The following is a 4942-nucleotide window of genomic DNA, read 5'->3' on the forward strand; positions in this document are numbered from 1 at the left end:
ATGGACATGGGTTGAGGATCATGCATATGGACATGGGTTGAGGATCAGGCATATGGACATGGGTTGAGGATCAGGCATATGGACATGGGTTGAGAGGAGGCCTTTGGTGGCTTTCCAGAGCACAGAGAGGGAAGATCCCAGTGACCAAAGAGTAGCTTCACGCTTGGACTGCTCGAACAAGAGCCTAAAGGACAAAATATTTTGTTGATTCCTTTGCAAATGTGGATACTTAGACTAAACTGAGCTATGTAAATGAGATATTAAATCCTCATCAATTCTGAGGCCTTCTTTTAGTGTTTGGTCCATAAATTATGACCCACCAGAGCTTTAGATTATAAAGTTGCCCCTATTCCAGACCAAATTAATAGTTTTCTACTTTCTGTTTTTATGTATTATAAACCCCAGATGTGTCAAAGTATGTGTAATGAAAACCATATATAAGGAATTTGTATTTTAAAGAACTTAATAAATCTCTTATTTTACTGGTGTTTCTTGGTCTTATCTTAATGGGAGAGAAGAAAAATGAACATTTCATGCTTTTCCTTTTGATTGCAATGCCGGGAGAGCTGAATTGTCAGGGAAAATGCTTTCCTCAGGCCAATTCTTTGACTAGAGGAGGGCCAGCTGCTGAGATAAGCCTGTGTCAGGCCCACGCGGTCGTGTTCGGTCTTGGACCTTATCTGTCCACAGCAGCAACTGCAGCTTCATAACAAACGAGGTTCAAAGAGATGCAGCCCGAGCCTGGGCCTCTCCCAGGAATGTTTCCCAAGGGTTCCGTAGGTTTCGTCATTATGTCCATCCCTACTCGAACTCTTTGAAGGCTTATCATCTGCCACCATTTCCTCCTGCCTGGCCCCAGAGCAAGAATCATTTGTAACCATTAGGAGAATGGAATGTGCTGTGTTAATGTGTGTGATACTTACATTTCCAAGACATCCTAGAGGGCTGGAGATACATCTCAGCTGTATAGTGTTGGCCTCGAATAAGTTCAGTCCTCAATACTGCCAAATAAATAAGTAAAGAACTAAAAGATTGGAAGCACCCCTCACGACGACCTTCACAAAGCTTCTGCTTGATCTCAGATTGGAGTATTTTGCAATCAGTTTGCATCAGTTACCTCCATTCTCAGTTTAGGAGCAGCGTGGCTTTTACAGCGTGGATAGATTAAACCAGCGCCGTTTGGGACATAGAGGTGGCAATTGGGGGTTGTTTCTCTCTTTTGTGCAAGAAGATGGTACCGACTCCGGGAAGAACCACAAAGGGAGGCTAATAAAGATGGATGCTTTCAAGGCTTTCTGATTTCCCTAGAGTGAGATGGGATTCATGGACCAACTGTGGATTTCTGCAAAGAAACCATTGTTCACATTCTCAGGGAAAAAAAATGCCTGGACTCTATAGTCAGCAGAGCCTGGGGAGGGGGCCAGAGACTGGCGTGATGGAAGAGATGGGACTAAAATTCTTAGAAAGCAAGCCTATTGGTCCCACTAACTTCTCTGAGTCAGGCTCCCGGCCATGGCCTGGCCTGGTTTCTCTCTGACTCCCGTTCCTCCTAGGTCAGGCAGACTCTTCCAGTCTTGCTAGGAGGTGGCTGTCCTTGGCCTCAGCCAGCTCCTGGCTACATGCTCCACACAGCCATCCAGCCCAAACAGCTTTTTGGGGAGCTTCAGGTCATCTCAAGGGACCAGGAGTGTCCCATCACTAAAAATCACATTCTTCTGAAACTGTTCCTCTGGATTTTATGGCAGCCTTTCCTTATTTTTCATTATAGCTGATAGCCTATGCATTGCCCCAAATAGTAATTAGTTACTGTAGCTAGCCATAGCTGTCTGCCTCTTTCTTTGCACTCCTGTGGCTTCCACTGTACTGCTGTGTGTGGAGGCGTCCTTCTCACTCTCTCTCCTGCTGATTTGTATTAGAGTTGTATCTAGGTTTGTGCTGATGTGACCGATCCTGCAATCGATAGATCTTGACATGTCACGAGAGCCATGTGTGCAGGAGAGTCTCTCAGATTGACTCTAGGAGCAGAGCTGGGTTGCAGGATTTTCAGATACATTAAATTAGACTAACACATCTTAAGTGGCTGCCTCACTGATATTCCTACAGGCAGAGGCCGAGGGTACCTGTGGCTTCACTTCCTCCCAAGACCCCAAATTCTTTGATTTTTGGTATCTTCCAGCATAGTGAATGTGGAATGGTATCTCAGTGTGGCTATCCCCCCCCCCCCCCCCCCCCCCCCCCCCCCCCCCCCCCCCCCCCCCCCCCCCCCCCCCCCCCCCCCCCCCCCCCCCCCCCCCCCCCCCCCACCCCTCTGCCAAATGAGGTTTCTCTGTGTAGCCCTGGTTGTCCTGTAACTCACTCTGTAGACCAGGCTGGCCTTGAACTCACAGAGATCCACCTGCCTCTGCCTCCTGAATGCTGGGATTAAAGGTGTATGCCACCACTACCTGTAGCTTTTGCTTTTATTTCTTCCAGTATATGCTCTTCTTCTATGTTTACGGGCTGTTTGTGTTTATAGGCTGAGTACTCCCCATACGCTAAGAACCCTTTGAGTCTCTGCTCTCCTGGAATCCTCAATTTATTGATGGCCTGTTTTTCTATGAGGCTGCTCTTCTTCTTCAATGGAGCTTTTGGTGTGTTCTAGAAACGTCCCTGTTACATGCGTTGCAGCGGTCATCCTAAGTTTGAGGTTTGTGATGTTTTCTGGTGGATGGAAGCTCTCTGTTTTAAAGTACGCAGGGCATTTCTGATACTGCGCTCCAGCAGCTTCAGCCTTTGACCTTGCACTTTTAAGACCGTACTTTTATTTGAGCTATATTCTTGTGTCTTGTATAAACAAGGAGTCGGATTTCTTTCTTTTTCCCGCATGGAGAGCTAACTCTCCCAGCACCGTTTGAATAGTCCATCTTTTGCGCACTGATCTACAGTGCTTTCTTTGTCCTGAGTTATGCGCTCGCCCCCACCCTTGTAATATCCTACACATGCATGTATGTTTCTGTGTTCCTCTATGCCAGCGTGCCAGTGTGTCAGCTACTCATAAGAAGGGAGGGGCAATGATTGTTTTCAAAGTTAAACTCTCAGAGCCTAACACATGTTAAATTCTCAACTGTCTTCCTTATCTTTTTAGTACATTTTAGTGCATAAAGTTTGTTGAAAGTTAATAAACATTCAGTGAAAATAACCACTTTTTGCACTTGATTTATGTTGCCGTGGCTGTGTGAGATTTAATAAATGCAGCTATTCATCCATTGTCGTTGCTCGTATTGGGTTCTGCAAACAGTGCAGTGAATGTATAAAACCTGGCACGCTGAGCATTTTGAACTAAAGGGTGCTGGGAGGCCTCCCCTTCCTCTTGTCCCTTCAGCCTGCTTCGCCCCAAAGGGAGTCAGAGAAAACTGCATTTCTGTTTCTCTAGATGGGAACTAGACCTCCATTCTCAAGAATAAACCGTCAATCCCGGAAAGATCACTCTCCATTCTACCCTAAAGCCTGGCATCACAGACGGTTCTTTCTCTGTTCCCATGAAGGAGTGGTACCCAGAGAAGCCAAGAAGAGTCTGAACAGGCAGGCCTTACTCGGTCTCTCCTCATCCACCATCATAGCCTTCTGCCCAGCCTCATTTCAACACAGCTAACTTCTCTCCACCTAAACATAAAAGGCCTGCCCTGGTTCTTTGGGTCTTCAGTTCTGACATCCCCTATGCCATGAAAAAAAATGTGAATGAAATAGATTTGTTCACACACCTCTCCCATTAGCCCATTCCTTGTTATGATGGCCGAGAGGTGGGGAGCCCCCTCCCCTTGCTGTAGGTAATGATGACAGGGTTGGTCCCCTCAGGCAACATCTCCGGAAAGGTTTAGGAAGGAAGACTTTGCTTGGATGTTTGCTTGTTTTTCGGATCTGATGCTGAAAGCCTGAAGAAGCATGTGTAGGAAACACACTCAGCAAGAACTGCTCAGAAATCCCTTTTTCTCCCCAGTCATGGTGCTTTCATGACGGAAGAGGGAAGCGCTACCTTGTAACTGTCGCTGAGAGGAACCTCCTTCCCTCTGTTGTTCCTGGAGCGCCACAGAATGCCGGAATCCAGATGTTAACTGTTTCTTCAGAAGCCTCGTTAAACAGCCAGCGCGTTAGATTTTCCGAGGCATTTCCAAACTCTGGCCTATTATCACAACACGCAGGAATCCGAGCTTTCAAAGCACAACTTTGGCTCAGAACTGGACCGGCAGCTGCAGCAAATATGCACAAAGGCCCAGGTTCCCGGGACAGGGACGCAGTGCCCTTGTATGGTAAAACTGTAAGCAAGTTGCTTCTCCTCACAGTCTGTCAAAGACTCGGTCAGATGTTTAAAGTCTATGAAATCCTTGATTGTATCCGAACTCATTGGAACTCGATAAAGGCACTACAAGCTGGCCACTTGCGTTCTGTTGTAAAATATTACAGATAAGTCTCCAGTTTTATTTTTTATTTTAATGCTCACTGTTGTTTTTGACAGACTCTTTGAATCTCCAGGCTGGCCTTGAACTCTGGTCAGTCTTCGCACCTCAGCCTCCCATGGACTGAGATTCCAAGTGTCTCCAAGCCATGCTTTTTTTTTTTTTTTTAATTCTTCTACCAGTGCTTTTATACTGCTGGCTTTATTTTACATTTTACTCTAGTTATATCATGATTCCTTAAAACTCTAATAAAATAACCTTTCACCCAAATATTGCGCACATACTATTTGCTCTTTTTTTTTTTTTTTATTGATTTTTCGAGTCAGGGTTTCTCCGTAGCTTTTGGTTCCTGTCCTGGATCTAGCTCTTGTAGACCAGGGTGGGCCTCGAACTCACAGAGATCCGCCTGCCTCCGCCTCCCGAGTGCTGGGATTAAAGGCGTGCGCCACCACCGCCCGGCTATTTGCTCTTTTTTTTTTTTTTTTTTTTTTTTTTTTTTTTTTTTTTTT

General features: G+C 45.9%; 1 protein-coding gene and 1 long non-coding RNA gene across 2 annotated transcripts in view; one reads left to right on the forward strand and one right to left on the reverse strand.

Moving 5' to 3' along the window:
• Window positions 1-4692, reverse strand: part of LOC126512399 (uncharacterized) — a 10621-nt gene extending 5929 nt beyond the window's left edge. The window contains exons 1-2 of the long non-coding RNA XR_007595029.1: window positions 4013-4692; window positions 924-1001 (exon numbers count right to left, since the gene is read on the reverse strand). This is a non-coding gene — a long non-coding RNA (uncharacterized lncRNA). The remainder of the gene's footprint in view (window positions 1-923; window positions 1002-4012) is intronic.
• Ddah1 (dimethylarginine dimethylaminohydrolase 1) overlaps window positions 1-4942 on the forward strand; it is a 122053-nt gene that overhangs the window by 41133 nt on the left and 75978 nt on the right. The gene's annotated exons all lie outside the window — the stretch shown is intronic.

Source organism: Alexandromys fortis, unplaced genomic scaffold (assembly GCF_014885135.2).
Source record: "Alexandromys fortis isolate MF-2015 unplaced genomic scaffold, M_Fortis_MF-2015_v1.1 scaffold_124, whole genome shotgun sequence".
Taxonomy (NCBI): Eukaryota; Metazoa; Chordata; class Mammalia; order Rodentia; family Cricetidae; genus Alexandromys; species Alexandromys fortis.